The 17,084-nt window shown below is 43.9% G+C and overlaps 1 protein-coding gene across 1 annotated transcript in view; it reads right to left on the bottom strand.

The window, feature by feature from the left end:
- The window catches only part of ETS1 (ETS proto-oncogene 1, transcription factor), a 95,108-nt gene that overhangs the window by 63,516 nt on the left and 14,508 nt on the right, over positions 1–17,084 (bottom strand). The window lies entirely within an intron of this gene.

Genomic DNA, 17,084 nt, shown 5'->3' with positions numbered 1-17,084 from the left:
GTGGCTGGGTCAGGAAGGGGCCGCGTTGGCGCGTGCAGCCTTGCGTCGCTGTGCCTGCTCACCGCCGAGCCCACGGGAGACCCCGAACGCTCCCGCACCGGTGGGGCGGTCCGGAATGGGGAACCCAAATTAGGCCCTGCCATGGGCGCCCACAAGCTTCCAGTTTACCTACAGCAGGCTAGGTGGAAGGAGCAGCTCTATTTTCTTTCTAATTGTTCTGATCCGCTAATGATATCACTAGCGGCTAAAGCTCTTTCCTTTCACAGATTCTCCTCTATTAAATAAAATCGACAGCCCTCCCACCACCACCAGGACAGTGATGCAAAGCCCTGTGGCTTTGAACTGTGGAGCCCATGGTGGGCAGCCGTGATGGAATCACAGCACTGGACATAGACGATAGGAACCCGAATAAACCATGATATGCCACCGACACATTGGTAATTATAGATGGAGATATTTTGTACTAATTAGCAAATCAACCAGTACATGCAGACACGTACATACACAGCTAGAGCCAGGCACTGAGATTCGTCTATAAGACATTAAACATAAATCTTCTCGAACAACCTCAAAGAAAGCTATTTTTAATACTGTTTCCTGATGTCTAAGCATTATGTTGAATTCTCACCACTTGACTGTAACTGTAACTTCTGCCTCTGGTAGGTTTTAACGCACCTGCTCACCTTCATCTAAACCCCATTTTTTCTCCTTGAAGCATTACTAACTTGCAGGTTTCCCACAGCAAATCAGGGAAGAAGCCAGGGACAGAAAAATCTCCGGCTCCTGATTAGGGCCCTCCTCAGTGACCAGAGGAAAATATTTGTATGTGATAACCCTAATTTTTGAAAGAACAAAGACTGTTGCAACCCAGCTGTGTTTCCAAAAGGTATGAGAAAACAGTGCTGGCTTCCAGATGACAAGAACAGACACTTCTGGTCCTGGGAAAGCTTAGGGAAACAGCTGATGAATGGATTGTACGTTCACACATCCAAATGAGCAGCAGAGAAAAGGTTCCTGAATCAGTGCTGCTATACCCACTATGAAAACATCAGGACACGAAACTAGCAAATCAAGAGTTAGTTGCTTTGGGGAATTTTGTTTTGTTGGTATTGTTTTAAGAAATTGCTGGTATTTTTTAATCAAAGTATGAGTACTTCTTTATCTTCAAATGCAGCTTCCTCAGAACAACTCCTTTCTATCTTCCCCAGGCTGCCCCTCAACTTTCTTCCCCAGGCTAGCATAAACACTGCTGCTAACAGCCACCAAAATTAGGTACTAAAAGAGTCCACCATGATTAAACTGTAAACACTTTCCACTCTCACAATGAGGAAATTTATTCCTTCTAATTCTTCAACAAGGACAACTCAGCTAGTCAATCATCCTTTCTCTAACCCAGTCCTGAAGCACAGAAACTCCAAATATTTGAATGTCCAATCAAGGAATGGGGTTGAGTAAAGCAAGGGGGTTGGGAGATAGCCAGGGGCCACCACAGACTGGCAGGAAAGTCACGTCTAGGTGATACTAATTATGGATATTTGTGCTATCAGGAGTTATGCATCTAACCTTGGACCTGGTTGAAACTTTCTTTAGGATGAAGAGCATTAATAAAGTCAGGTTAAAATATTTTTACATATTTGGGATATTAACAATTAAATTTTTACAGGTCTGTTAATGCCATACTTGGTTAATAAATGTTGAAAAATGAAATTTATATTCTCTTTAGGACATAAGTGGATTTTTCTAAATGTTCATATGGACTTTAAATGACATTTCTATTTTATCACATCCTGAAAAATCATGCCTAGCTCAGGGGCTAAGATATTACAGATGCTCAATAAATATGTGTTGAGTGATGAACAATCAGCCTTCTGGTCACCATGGGCTTCTACTCTGCCACCAGTTCCTCCTAGTGCAGTGCTTGAGTTTGATAGGCCATGGCTTGTGAAGATAATCTGAACGATGTCAGCAATTCTGCCTCCAGATCTGCCCTTTGTCCCTCACAGTAGAGCAGAATCTCTGTCCCCAGCACTCGTGTCCACTCACTTTCATGTGTGCCTCAGTTTCCCTACCAGCAAAATAAGAGCAGCTGAACCTTTCCTTCCATCCACTTGGGCAAGATATGTCAAGACTATTCCTGGTTTTTAAGGCACAAAGGAAAAAAATCAACCAAAGAAATAGTTGTTTGCTATTGCTCGTAATGCAGCAGCCTGGTCCTCCTGCTCTTGGGAGAAAACAGAATTGTATTTTTAAGCATTCCTTAGGCTTTAGCTAATTACATCAACCAAGTGCTGAAACTCCTTAGACTAGGAACATCAAGTCAGTAAGAGTCTGGGGAGCTGGGGGACAGGGGTATGGAGCTAGACATTAATAATATCAAGAAAATAGTCACCTTTGTACAGGAATTCTCTCAAACACATGGAGTATGTAAGAAACATTAACTTTCTCCTTTCTTTATACTCCTCCCTGAACTCCACTCCAATCTTATAAAAAGGTTCCTTATTTATAAAAAGGAAACATAAATATATACCCAATTTTAAACACTCATGGAAGACAGACTCCCTCTCCAGAAGTGTATTAGAATGTTATTTGCCTACTCCTGAATCCTGAACTTCAACAAAACAATCTCTGGGTTTTGAGCTAAAATATGCTTTATTAAAGGTCGGTACAAAAACAGACCACTAACGGCTGATCCAGAACCAGTTTATGACTCACAGATGTTGATTTACTGGTATAAATGTAAGATTTAGGGAAAAAAAAAAAAAAGAGCCCTCAATTAACAACAACCTGTCTAAGCTGCACTTGTGGTCTCGTTTTTCTCTGAGAAAAGGCAGCAGTCCCCGTCATACACAGAAACAGGCCTCGAAAGCTCACCTCTTGAGCAGTGGTTTCTATGTGATAAGTTTAGTCATTAAAAAGCACAGTGGGGGAAACAATGCCTGGGGCTTCAGTATGTACCATTATCCAGCAGCAACATAATGGAAAAGCAGAGAAAGGAAGGAAAATTAAAATAACTCTCTTAATTAAACTTGGGTGCCAAAAGTTCAGGAACCCAAGTCTCAGATCATGCAGTTGCTGATTGCAGGCTGTTTCTGTGATGTCCCCAAAGCCACTTAACCTTTTTGTGTCTCAACCTCATCTCTGTTTTAGAGAATAAAATTACCCCTAGCTCCCCCTACCCTGGGATAGACGCATTGGCTGCTGTTTAGAAGGGACAATGAAGAATGCGGGTAAGAGGAGCTGCAGTCAGGAGGGAAGAGGGGAGGAGCAGGAAGGCAGGCAGAGAGCAGGACTTGGAGGCCTGCTTGCCCTGGAAAGCTCTCTATAATAAAGATGATAGTGAAGAGTGTGGGGTTTGGGATAACACTGAGGTTCAAATTCTAACTCCACCACCTCATGGGCTGAATTACCACAGATACGTCGTTCAGACAATCCTGAACCTCAGGGCCTCCATGTTTCAAGTAAGGATAATGATGGCACCCACCTTTTAGGGCTATTTGGGTAATTAAATGAGATAATACATGCAACGCATTTAGCACAGTGTCTAGGTCAGAATAACTATTTGACTCCTGTAATTAAGATCCAGTATAAGGTACAATATGTGAGAAATCACTTTAAATCTCTCTGTCTGGCCATCCCTTTGCAAAAAAGCTTGGATCCTGAATTTACTTGCACTGTCTCTAGGGAGACATAGGGACAACTATCACGTTTAATTTTAAAATCTCTTCAAGCCCCTTCCTCAGTTGTTGAATGGGGAACCTACCCGGCATTGGCCTCCCTTGAGAAATTCTGTCGCTACCTGATCAGAGAGGAGAACTGCAGATTTCTATTTGCTTTAAGATCACAGAAAGTGATAGTTCAAATTCTGAAGGAAGATCACATTTGTGGTGCCTCTTTGAAGACAAGACCTTGGATCTTGGCTTTGTCACGTATTAGAGCCAGGTGGGAGTCTATTTGTGCTCTCCACTTCCAGCCCTCCTATTTGACAGAGGAGAAAAATGAATTTGAGTGAGAGGAAATCATTCCACCCAGGGCCACACAACCTAAAAAAGGCAGCATTGGTCCTAGAATCCGATCGCTGGACTGCACCTCTCTCCCCAGCATCTCCTTGCATTTACAGATTTCACTTTGGCAGGAAAAGTCAATGTCATTGAGCCTCATCTGTTACCAGACACCCTTGAGACAGAAAGCAAGCTACAATGGACATATAAAAAAAAAAAAACAAAAAAAAAAACAGACGATCAGACTTGATTTCTAGAAATCCAACAGTATTCCCTGCACTGGATGTGTTGTCTTTGGGCAAACACATTTCCGGATAACTACACTATCATTCCCTGTGGGAGACATCCTGGCATGGGCTGTCAGGAGAGAAAGGGTCTGGGTTGGCTCTATTGCTGTCTGCAGTTTCTTTAGACTATAATTATGAAGCATTCAACTGCATCTGCAGCCCCAACAATGTGGGATGGATTGGCCTAATCCACAGACCAAGCGACACTTTAAAATCCACCACTTTAGACATCATGTGTTCCTCTTGCAGCAAATCAGACATGGCTCCCACAGAAACAGGCAAAGAGCTGCCAGTCAGGGATACAGGGTTCCAAGCCCTCCTCCACACCTAGGGTCAGTTTGCTTCCCTGGGATTGTTGCTCCCTCCTGGGCATGGATAATGCAGAATGCAGGCTCCCCTGTGAGCTTCTGGAGATCATGCAATTTGGATTCCAGTTTAAGTTGTCCTAAATTGGCCCTTTGAGGAGGTAGAAGGATGATGGCATTAGCACAGATGGCAGGAGAACTGATGTTCTTTAATAACATGGCAGAACAGAGAACCAGGCTCCTAGTACGGAGCGCTGCACCCCAGGGGAACAGGATTCACCCCTTCCCCAAGGCTGCAGGTGGTTTCATCCTGGTAGAAGACTAAGGTCTTCCTCTGATCTTATCCTGCTTCTCCCTTGGGTTACAAAGACAACATCAAACTTCAAAACAGATGTTCTGTGCAGTTGTGGTTGGAAACTTACATTAAGGTAATTTCACTGTGGAACCTTCCCCCCTCTCCACACCACTTTCATTTTAGATGCCAAGTCAATTGCCCCAAAGAATTAACATTTACCACCCTGGAGATCAAGGAGCAGAGATGGGTGGAGCACTAGAAGAAGAAAGAGACGTGACAGGAAAAGGGGAGACGGTACCAGAGGGCGCAGGAGAAGGAATCTCCTCTGAGAGCAACGGGAGGGTAAGTTGGGACAGAGATAAGGGGAGAGGGGAGGTAGACTCACAGTGATTCTATGTCCCTGTCATACCGGGACATAAGTCCCCAAGATTCCAGAATGAAGTTAAGGCTTGATAAAGCATCCAGTACCTTCACAAAGACAATTTAATTGTCCGGCACCACTAATAGTCACGGAACTACAAAAAAAAAACAGATCAATGGGAGGTCCTCATACCAGAAAAGCTGCAAAGGATGCAGGATAGAATCAGGGTGAAAGGTCTCAGGAGGTCACAGAGGTGCGAGGCAAGGTAAAGCAAACATCTATGCAGAACATAGAGGGTATTTCTTAGTCTCTCCCCACATGGACACTTGCCGCCCTCTCCGCCGCTTTAGCCCCATCCCCACCAGCTGCCCCTTTCAGGTTCAGCAGCTTTGCAGCCCTGGTGGATCTGAATGTGCTCCTCTGTCTCCTGCACTCCCTGCGGGCAGAAACTGAGGCTCAGGTTAGTATGCCCCACGGCGTTTGGCTCCAGACAGCAGGTGCTCAATAAGTTGTGTTGATCATTTAATTAATGAACAGATGACTTCCTAACATCCTGGGACATCTTCACAGAAAGATAAATCTCAGGTATCAGTTTTGCTTTGCTTTGTTTTGTTGAAAGTGAGACCCAAGTTGCCCAGAGTTTAAGATTAAATAGCTAACCAGCTGACTCTTTTCTAACTGAAAAGGTCTTTGTAACGTTTTATTCTGCTTTTCGCAGCCCCTCAAAGGACAACGTTGCTAAGATCATAATGTTCATTTTATTTTTCATCTGAGTGTAGACACGTATAGTTGTTTGTGAAAAAAATGACATTGGCTCAGCGCAAAGCAAACCAGTTGTTTGATCGTCAGCCTGGACATTTCAGACAGCGAGTTGCTCGTACTCCCGCACGGCTGCTCAGGAGTCTTCAGCAATTTCTGAACTTCGAGTTCAATCTTTTATCTCAGTGGCTGCGGTAAAGGTAAGACGTGTAACTGCTACAGACATTATTTGTAAGATAAGGGGAATACATACAATGAACTCGATTTTCTCCGTCTCTGTGAGGAAGAACAGACTGTGACATGCTTTACCGGGAGCCCAGTGCCGGTTACAAATCCCCGCCACTTTCTCAAATTCACCATCGTCAGTCAGGTCCCTAGACGAGTTGCATTTTGAAATGTATCCTTTTGCTACACAGGTTCCCCTACATCGAGGAAGAGGATGGGTTGGGAGTAGAAATGGGGGGAAGAGGGGATGGGCTAAGAGTGGAGATAGGAATGGGCAGGGCAGGGAGGGGCGACTGGGCCGCTGCGGCCCAGCGGGTGGCACAGACTTGGGCACTGAAGCCCTGGCCTGTCTTGCTGTGGTGGATACCACTGTCTGCACCTAATTATTTGTATCTCCTAATGGATGATCAAGATGTTGCAACAGAAAAACTGTCTGATCTTAAACCCGAGAAACCAAGGAAAGAAAGGGTTTGGTTGGGGTCCATCATTGCTCCTGAGCCGTGATAAGGATGAAGAACACACATTGTTTTACATCACTTCTTGCAGAATGGGGTCCATGTAAGAGTCCTAAGAAAAAACTGGATGTGTCACACTGAGAACATCTTACTTAGCCGGTAAGTAGAACATACTCTGAGTGCATTACTGCAGTCATCCATAAACATCTACTCAAGAATCTATTCCTGTCTACCTTACGCATCCTTCACTGAGCAACATTATGGTGAATTAATATGAATCCTACCTTTGCAATGCTAAATCTACTAACAGAAGTGAGATGCACAGCACTTTTAAAATTCTCATGCTGCTTCAAACCTCTTTTTGGGTGTGTAGTCTCCTGAAGAGTGTGCACAAGATCTGAGTTTCATAAATACGCAGGAACATAAATCCATGAAAACAACTTCGGGGTGTCCAGTGTTATTCACTTTTAGAATTTACTGACCACGAGGCATGCCACTGATGTAAAGCTGACAGATGAAAAACATCCTCAAGAAGGGATATGTCAGCTTCTCTGGGATTAGAGCTCACATTTGATTCTCAGTTCTTAAGGGCCAAAAACAAATGAAGTCTTCTCTAATTTACAAGAAGCCAGCTGTGCTCACGCCGCATCTTGCATCAGCCCCGAGAAGGAGTCGGAATGCAGTGGATGGTCCTGCCCGTGACTCATGAGGTGGAACGGACCCAGCTCGCATCTCATCTATCTGGATTGGCTCCCGTACAATGAAAAGCTTTCTTCCTTTGAGTTGGTGAAGAGCAGAGAAGCAAATTCGACATGTGTGACGTGTAAGAAGGCGCCACTTAATCAGCCGGGCCTGTGAAACACTTTCCAGAGTTGAGGGCTTGCAGGGATAGGTAATGATAGGTAACGTGGAAAATGAGGGAAGTAGAAAGTACATGGAAGTTACTTCTTAATGGACATGTATTTCATCAGATTGATTGGAAACATGTGTTCTCCCCAGACTGGGAAACCATCTTGAGAGACTTCATCACAGAGAGGCCTTGGGTGGGAAGGGACCTGTGGGGAGGGCAGGGCGCTGGGTGGGGAGCTGGGGACGGACTGTGGGAGGGAAGAACAAAGGGCAGTCAGCTCTCCTGCGGCAGGTTCCTAGGAGAGCTCTTTCCAGGAATTAAAAATTCTAAATAATGTTGAGAATTTTTTTAAAATCAAAAAGATAATGGACTTTTCTTTCAGGGAATTCCACAGCATTGACAGAGAACAGACAGATGGCTTGCAGTAGGCATTCCAGACCCAGAAAAGGCCCAGCATCCACATACACTTCCATTTTAGTGATTTCCCTTGGAGAGAATTTGTTGAATTGAGTTGGATTGAACCGAGGTGTGGAGGCAAAGAGGCAATTCCAAACAAACGTTCCTGTTTCCAAATAGCCCGTGCAAACACCTGCAGTTCCTCACCAAGCAGAAACTATCAGGCTTTGGTTTCCTCACTATTATATAGAATAAACTTCAACTCTGAAATAACTGGGGAGACAATATAGTCAAGGGGCTAAGAGCACAAGCTTGGCAGTGGATAGGCAAGAATCTGAGTTCCTCTCAGCTGCTCTCCGGCTGTCAGTCCATTGGCCTGCGAAAACCTCAACTTCTTCATCTATAGAATGGAGCTGAGAAAAGTGCCCGGTCGCGGAGTTGAACCAAATAGGAGATGAGTGTGCACCAGGTGCTTTGCACGGTGCCTGATACAGAGTGAGCACTCAATAACTCTTACCTGTTGTTATTAATTTTTTTAAAAATCAGAATTGTGACTGCAGATTCAGTGAGCATAAACTCTTCAGAAATTTTAATCCAAACTGTAGTATATAGTATTTTCATACAGAGATTAGGGCCTGGTGTCCTTCATGGTGTGTGCCATTAAAATCATGACATAGTGACAAAGATAATTTCATGTCTGGGTATGCACATTACACAAGTCCTTGACACCATCCCTCTTGGATGAAAGGGGATTAATTTCCACTATATAGACGTGAGATACAATTTAGAAGTTATAATCATACATATACTCACAGCTCCATTAAAAATTAACAGCTAAGAGAAGAACATGCACCTTTTGAACTCCTTCCAATAGTGGGCTCTGCATCCTCCGGGTTGCACATTTGATACCCATTCAGTGATTTTGTACAACCTGAGCGAAATGAGACCTTCTTAAGCAACGGATTTTCAAGCTGGGCAGAAATTTAGTAGAACCCTAGGTGCTGTCTAATATGCCCTGTGCCATGCTGCTTGAGGTGTTCCCCAAACCAGCACCCACTGCACTCACTTCACAGAAGTCTTTTCTTATCTCATCTTCCATTTTCCTTGGCTGGTTTTTTTTTTTTTTTTTTTCTGCCGCCTGAAAGGTTTCTAACAGTGCAACTTGTGCTATAACCCTAAACCTCTGGACATCTCTAATTGTGCCATATACATGCATTTTAGTGACAGAATTCTGGACCCATGTAGCACTCCCTCCAACCTTGGACTTGCCACCTGGAATTCAGATGTCCTGGCATCAACTACCTGTGCCGGCCAGCTGCCCAAAAGAATCTTAGGGAAAGGTATCTTGCCTTGCCCCTTGGGCCGCCAGTCAGAGCCATCGCTGCTCTTAGTACTGCCCTCTACTATCATAGATTCTGCTACTTAGGGGGCATCAACTACATAATTTGCATTCTGACACTGCCATTGCCTGGCGCGCAGCCCTCAAGGCTGGCAGCAGAGAACACCCACAGTCTTCTCACTGGTTGCCGGCTCCATCTTGGCAGGACGAATGCCGTATCGTTGGGAAAGAAGACTTAATGGGTTTTCTGGGGGTGCTTAGTTAAGTCAACCCACCTCAGCTCCAAGTTGGTGAAAGTGTAGCTTTGCCCTTTCCAACAACCGTAGCAAATAAATGATGGGGACATGCTCCAATACGCACATGGCTTGGTCTCCCCTCTCCTTTTTTACACAGTGACTTTGGGGAGGTTTGGGCAGTGATCCTGCATGCACAATACTGCTCTTGTTCTTCTTTTCTCTGCAGAGCAGCCTTGAATAGCTCTGGCTAAAATTATTAGCAGGGGCAGCCCTAGGCTTCAAGAGATCAGAGCCCTCACGCTGGGCCTGAACAAAGACCCTGCTTTTTCCCAACAATTAGCCCTGCAAAAAAGGACATCTATCTCCCTCTATTAAAACCACCACGTGCCTTCAAGTCAGCCCATTGTAAAGCTAATTAAATAACACGCCTGTCTTCCCATGCAGGTCTTCTGATCAGCTTTCCTTGGTCAGAAACCTCTGCAAAGAGCCTAGAGTTAGACAAGCCAATGTCCCCCATCCCATCAGCCCCACCGCCATCGCCAATTAGCCATGGCCTGTGCAAAGCTGTGCCTGCCAATATTGTCGAGTTTGTTCACGCTCCATATTCACCCACAGCTCAGACTCTAGCCACCTCCAGCTTAAAAGAAGGGAGAAAATTGATGCTACTTTTTAAATAAATTCTTTGGGAAGGCAAAAGTTTCCATCGTAAGGTATAATCTGTGCTGGGAGCCCCTTCGCAGCGCAGCAGAGTGCCGCAGCTGCCTCTGCAGTGGCGTTTGTCAAGGGCTTTCCCAGCGTCACGGGCTGGGGAGGTGCGGCCAAGGTGGCCACCGGCTGCTCCTCACCTTCCTCCACTCTTTGTAGAGTACTCAGACCTGTGAAAGAGGAAGCACAGCCTTCTCGGGAAGATATTATATAGGAAAGCAGGGGTAAGAAAAAATATTTCCACCAGATTTTTTTTACACATGATGTAGAAATAACACGCCACACCTCAGGTTAAATTCCCTCAAAGACTCCTTACTGCCAAGCAGAAGAAATCCAAGCCTAGCCCAAAATGCCAAATTGGTCCTGTCCACCTTGACCTGCATCTCACTTTCCTTACCCCAGAGAGACAGTGCTCTTCAACAATCCTGGCCTGGTGGCAACTCCCGGGACACACCTAGTTCTTCACCCTTTGTGCACTTTGACAGGCTTTGCCCTTTCTGGAAAGCCCTGATCCACCTGCCCCACACCTCAAACAAGACTCAGAAGCAAACATCACCTCCCCTGTGAAGGCTTCCAGGGCCTTCCTAGAAAACATCAGGCACTTTCTCCGCTACACTCTGGGGATAACCTGCATGCACAGGCTTCCAATGGAGAACTCACATCGTGGAAGACAATCTGAGCCGCTCAAGGCCAGGAACTATATTCTATTCAAATTTTAATTTCCAGCTTTAAACACAGTGACTTAGACATAGTGAATGCTTCATAAATGTTGGAAGAATAGATAACTGAATAAATGAAGAAATAAATGAGATAAGGAATGAATGAATGTGGGAATGAAGGAATAAAGCAACCATTTTATATTAAATATGACCTGAGATGGTAAATCCAGGCCTACTTCCAGCTTCACTGCAGACGTTCATTGTGCTCAGGAAAGGGCATTATGATTTGACAACATGTTTCTCTCTGTTTGAAACTGTCAGGTCTCATACGCATGCACACGCAGGTACACACACTTTTTAGATACAATTTTTTAATGAGAACAGGCTAGCCATTTTCTAAATCTGCTTAACAGTTCTAGAGCTTACCTTTTCAAACCAACTCCAGTCTTTGAGGTTCTAGCTCATTTACTCTTTAGACCATACAAACCTTTCCTTGCAGGTGTTTTTAAGAAGACTCACCAGTCTTCTTGGATGGCCCATACAGATGAGTAGATGACTAGACTATAAAGTAATCCCATATGCAATTTAAGTCTCCCATGAAATACACATGGGCCTCAAAATTAGCAATGAGAAAAAGAAAAATTAAAGTACTTGGTGAAATAAATTTTGAACTCAGTCCTATCCCCAAACATTTAAAAACAACCAAAGTCGCTGAATGGTTCCCATCCCTAACATATAAAGCCCTGTAGCAAAAGTCACTGCTGATGAATCTTGTCTAACTTCACTTCCGTGCACAATGACATTTAGGGTCAGTTCTTTCCTTGTTATTTTACCATCACAATCTCAACTTTCAAAAAGATGTGTTTTTCTAATATTTATGGGTGCCTTCCACATAGAAAGAGAAAATAAGGCATAAAGCAACAAAGGAACATTCCACAATGATGCAGTTAATAAGTAATCATATCAGGAAGAGAGTTCATAACCTCCAACCCGAGACTACGGGAGAAAACACTGGCATCCACTTTGTTCTGGCAAGCTTCCCACTTGCTGAAGTGGAAAGCTCACTTTATAATACTCATAATGGACTGAAAGCTGTAAAATTAGACTCTGGCTGGCAACAAGCTCATTATTACTCTCCTCTACCGCAGTGTGCCTCCTTTCTCAGATGTTGCCTTAAGACTAATCCAAGACTTCTAAGACAGAGAAAACAGGACAATAAATGAAGATAAAGGGATCTGCATTTTAATACAGATTTATCTCCTCCAGATACAGCTTGGCATGAATTCAAAGCAGCCATTGAACATTAAGCATGTAAAAATCACACCTGTTAATTTATCAAGGACAGATAAAATATACTACAAGGCAGAAATAAATTATTACAACAAAGATAAATGGAAAACATGGTTGAAAAAGAAGAATGATTGGAAATGAACCTAAGTGTGAATGTCATTGTATTAATTAACTAGAAATATCAGATGCATATAATCAATGCACTTTAGCATATTAGAGTAAGAACAGAAGATAAGAAATATGTTTTGCAAATATGAGCACTATCAGGAAGATACTGGGTACAAGAATTAAGTACACTTGGTAAACACAATATTAAGATCTTAGAGATAGCATACCTTACGTGGACCTGAAATAGGTGTTTTCTGAATCCAGTGGAGGTTGTGAGCAATGTTAAAAGGCATAATATAGACAAATCAAGACACACAAGAAACCTCTCGTTAGGGGGAGGAAGAGCTTGGAACTGACTGAAGGGAGCGGCGTGTGGACAGTTCATGTCAATACAGTCCAGTGAGCAGGAAAGATGACTTCAAGCTAAGCTGACCACACAGTGCTGCAAATGGGATCCTTTAGGGGAGCAAGTAGGAGAAACTTATTTCATATAATCTTCATAGAGTTTGGGTCACTTTAAGAAGTTTTATGTGCCAAACCTCAGAAGTAAATGTGAATTAACATTGCCTCTTTCCTCTGATTGAAGTAACCGCAGTGCTGTCTCTTGTTTGGCATGGAAGGATCACAAAATACTTGATCAATGTCATCTCATAGCACCTCTGAGAAATGCCTAAGAGGAGGGACAGCATCCCAGCTTCCCTGCATGCAGGGAGGGTCAAGGGTATAGGATTCTCTCCAATGTCTTGCACAACTTTGATCCAAGTCAGCTGTGCAAAACACTGAAGATGCACATTAGCTCAACTCTCTCAAATCATTCATGTGTCCAAAATCACTCTCACCTACCACTCCTAGACCTTAAAATGTGGCCTTCTCCTGCCAAGTCTTTTGTCATCATTTGTTGGATTTTTTATTAGGCCTTTTATCACTTATGTACCATAAACCATGTGAGTCATTATTTTCCCACCAAGAAAAAGTGTGTAGGGGGAGAGGGAGGGAGAGCATGGGGAGGTGGATAAAGAGGCTATTAATGCACTAATTCCAACTTATCTCCACTCAGAGTAGGAATAAGTGAAGCCGTCACTGGGAGGTGGATACGGTAGGATCCCACGTGATGCATCTGTTTCAGCTCAAGGATGAACCAGAGGAGGAATGAAATCACAGTTGGGGATTAGGGGAAAGGAGAGCAAGGACTCCACTCCCTTCCCATGGGAACTGGGGGCGAGGGAAACTGACATGAAACACACCCCTGCACCCAGAATGTTCAAAGTCCGCTGCGCATCTCCCTCACAGCTGCAGCAGGAAAACTTTGGGAAGACTTGGAAATAAGAGCAGCTGGTCACAAAACATGCATTTCTAATTGTTTTTCTTTCCACTTATATGTGTATATTGGGATTTTGTAATAACACGTTCCAGTAGAGACTTCAGGACAAGTAGGACACAGCATTACAAACACACAAACAATACATTCTGGGAAACTTTCCATTGTTCTAAAGCCACGTATTCCAAATTCTTCACCAAAAGCCAAGTGAGCACCTGCAACAAGGGAGAGAGATGGGGAAGAAGACATGGGGCGATCTCTGAAATAGTATGTACTGACACCTCCAGGACAAAAGATACTTCTACTTGCCTTGGAGTCACAGTGTTTATTCCCTCAAGATGCCCACATTGAATATATTAATTTTATTAAAAGTCTTCTATATGGTAAACTCTGTGGATTCAGGATGTCTGCCAGACAACTATTAGTTACTTTCTTTAAAACTTATCAAAGATAAGACAAGAAAAATAAAAATATATATGTTAATATTAATGTGTTGGGCAAACAAACTTGCATTAAATGAGATTTATACAATTGAATCATAAAAGTATGATGAACTTATCCTAGGAAAGTCTGCTGACTTCTTTTTTCTTCTTGGAGTTCAAATACACTGAAGTAAATTAAAAATTAAACACTGTTTGTTTTGGTTTAGTTGTAATTCAGGAGGTAAGGGAGGGCTGTCAACGTTCCTGTTCAGAGATGAGGAAATTCACAGCCATTTAGCATAACCAGAGCTTCAGAGTTTGCATTCTTCACAAATTGTACACGCAGGGCCTGCTTTCTGCTGCCTTTTCCTGGTTACTATTATCTCTCGTGACTTGTGCAAGGCCCAGCACACTGTTTATTCAGTATTAGGCGATAGAGCCAGGCTGACCTGAGCTCAAATCTGGGCTCTGTCACTTACAAAGAGCGTAACTTTTGGCAAGTTACTTCAACTATGCAAGGCTCAGCTTACTAGTCTGTAAAATGGAGTTAATAATAACTTACAGGACTTTTGGTAAGATTTAAATAGGGTAACATACATAAATTGTATGGCAGTGTCTCGCTTAAAGTAAATAATAAAGGGCAGAGCATTTTTTTTCCAAGTTCAACACACACACACACACACACACACACCCCCAAACCAGCTTTGAACTCAAATAGCCTCAAAATATTTATCATAGGGAGCAATGTTGAAGAATCCTTAATACAAATAATTATTTATACCATAGATTAAGAAGAACACCACCAGCTACCAATCCCCGGGCTAGAAAACTGGTAGCTACTGACTCCCTCCTTTCTACCTTAACCCTTGTGTTGGTTAAAACTCTTTTTGTTTGCACGCGGCAGAAACCTGACTCAAACCAGCTTAAGAGAAAATTAATTGACTTACAGATGGCAAGTCATTATTTTTCAGTGAACAATAAATACCTAGAAGGAACACAAGGTTGCATTTTCTTTTCTTTCTCTGGAGTCACATGTTTGACTGTGATACACCAAACGACCTGCAAACCAGCTTAAGAGAAAATTAATTGACTTACAGATGGCAAGTCATTATTTTTCAGTGAACAATAAATACCTAGAAGGAACACAAGGTTGCATTTTCTTTTCTTTCTCTGGAGTCACATGTTTGACTGTGATACACCAAACGACCTGCAAGGGCGAGGGGAGGTTATGAGGCACAGCAGGTTCCGAGGCGCAGGGGTACAGAGGGACCCACTGATGGCCCGCGCTGCGTTCTAGAACTCAACGCAGAAAGCTAAGGGGGAGAACTAGTTTGCTAGGCAGCCTAGAGGGAGACTAGCAGTAGCAACTTAAAGTTGCAGTTTCCTTTCTGTTTTACAAAAAAGACTTGCTCTTAAATCATCCCATCTGGTTCTCAGACAAGCCTGTGGGGCATCCACACAAAAACTGGTACACGCATGTTCGCAACGGCATGATTTATAACCACCACGGAGCGGAGAGCACCCAGATGTCCATCAAATGATGCACAAATAAAATGTGGCACAGCCATGTAATGAAATATTATTTTGGTGACAAAAAGGCATGAAATACTGGTAAATGCTACAACATGGATGAACCTTAAAAACATTACACTCAGTGAAAGAGGCAGTCCCAAAGGCCATGTCCTACATGGCTCTGCGTGTACGGCAGGTCCAGGGCAGGCAGGTTTATGAAGACGGGAACCAGAGCGGGTGCGGAGCGGCAGAGAGGACGGGGGTGGACACTGGCTGCTGACGGGGATGGGGTTTCTCCCACGAGGACAACAATGTTCTAAAATTAAATTGTGGTGATGGTTGCACAATACTGTGAATGTACTAAAAAAAAAAAAAAACACCTTAATTGTACACTCTAAATGGGTGAATTGTATAATATGTGACTTATACCTCAATAAAGCTCACCTCAATAAAACTGTTTTAAAAACAAAACAAAACTTTGCTTTTCCAGAGATGAAGACAGACGAAAAGGAGCAAGGATTTCCTGCCACCCAGTGCAGCCTGACCGTGGGCCTGTGCCCACCATCTTAAGGCCGTTTGCTTAACCAAAGTTCAGTGGAAAAACGTCTAACATTTCTGTGACCTTCTTTTCTAAACTTCCTAAGTGGCTTAAAAGAGAGGCTGCCCGGGAAACTCCAAATGGAACCTAAAAATATTATCTCCTGGCTTTATAAACATCAGGAACTCTAATGAAGTGAGGAGCAGCAGACGCAGAAATGGAATATTTCATTCAGCTCGCGAAGCACGGCAGAGTCTACGCTCATCCCACCGGGGGCAGGAAGGCCAGGAGGGGCCGGGCCAGGGCCGGGGCGGTGGAAACCACTCGGGGTAGAGAAGAAAGAATAACAATGATGTAGGATACATAAAGCAGAGCCTGAGTGACCACTATTCTAAACACCATTAAAACAACCCTTTTCAAATCAAACTCTGTCCTCACTCTGTTGACCAAGTTTGGACAAATGAGTGCCCCTCAGGGCAAACTGCCTCACCCTCACCCTCCTCCGGGTTCTGGAGGCCCAAGGAGGAACCACCATGCCTGGGTCCCTCCTGACCTCCAGTCTCCGCAGACATCTCCCGCTCAGCACGCCAGTCCCCTGGGGCGCCCCGACTCTGCCCGGCTGGGCCACGTGGGTCTCACCCCGCCAGCCAGGTGGTGCTGATGTTCCTGGAGGACAAGGGGGCCCTGCTTTGCAGGCCCAATCCCCCAAGCAGAATAAGGGCCCAATCGACACGTGTTGATCAACAGGGGACAGAAGAAAGGGGGACTAATGTAACTAAGACCCTAACCCAGTCAAAAACCTGTATTACCTATGATTCAAATGAGGACCAAGATACCAGCCGAGACACAAGTGCTATCAAACCTTCTGCCCTGTGGCCAGTACTAGGCTGGGCACTGGGAATGTGGAATAAATGGTCAAGCCTCCCGGCCCTGAAACAAAAGGAACCACATAACACGAAAAGCCTTCTGAGCCGATCTTTGGATTTTATTCTAAATTATTGAGGGTTTGTGTTGTTCTGTTTTGTT

The sequence above is a fragment of the Eulemur rufifrons genome, chromosome 6 (genome assembly GCF_041146395.1).
Source record: "Eulemur rufifrons isolate Redbay chromosome 6, OSU_ERuf_1, whole genome shotgun sequence".
Classification (NCBI taxonomy): domain Eukaryota; kingdom Metazoa; phylum Chordata; class Mammalia; order Primates; family Lemuridae; genus Eulemur; species Eulemur rufifrons.
Note: the sequence above shows the minus strand (reverse complement) of the source record. Positions and strands in the feature narration are given on the sequence as shown.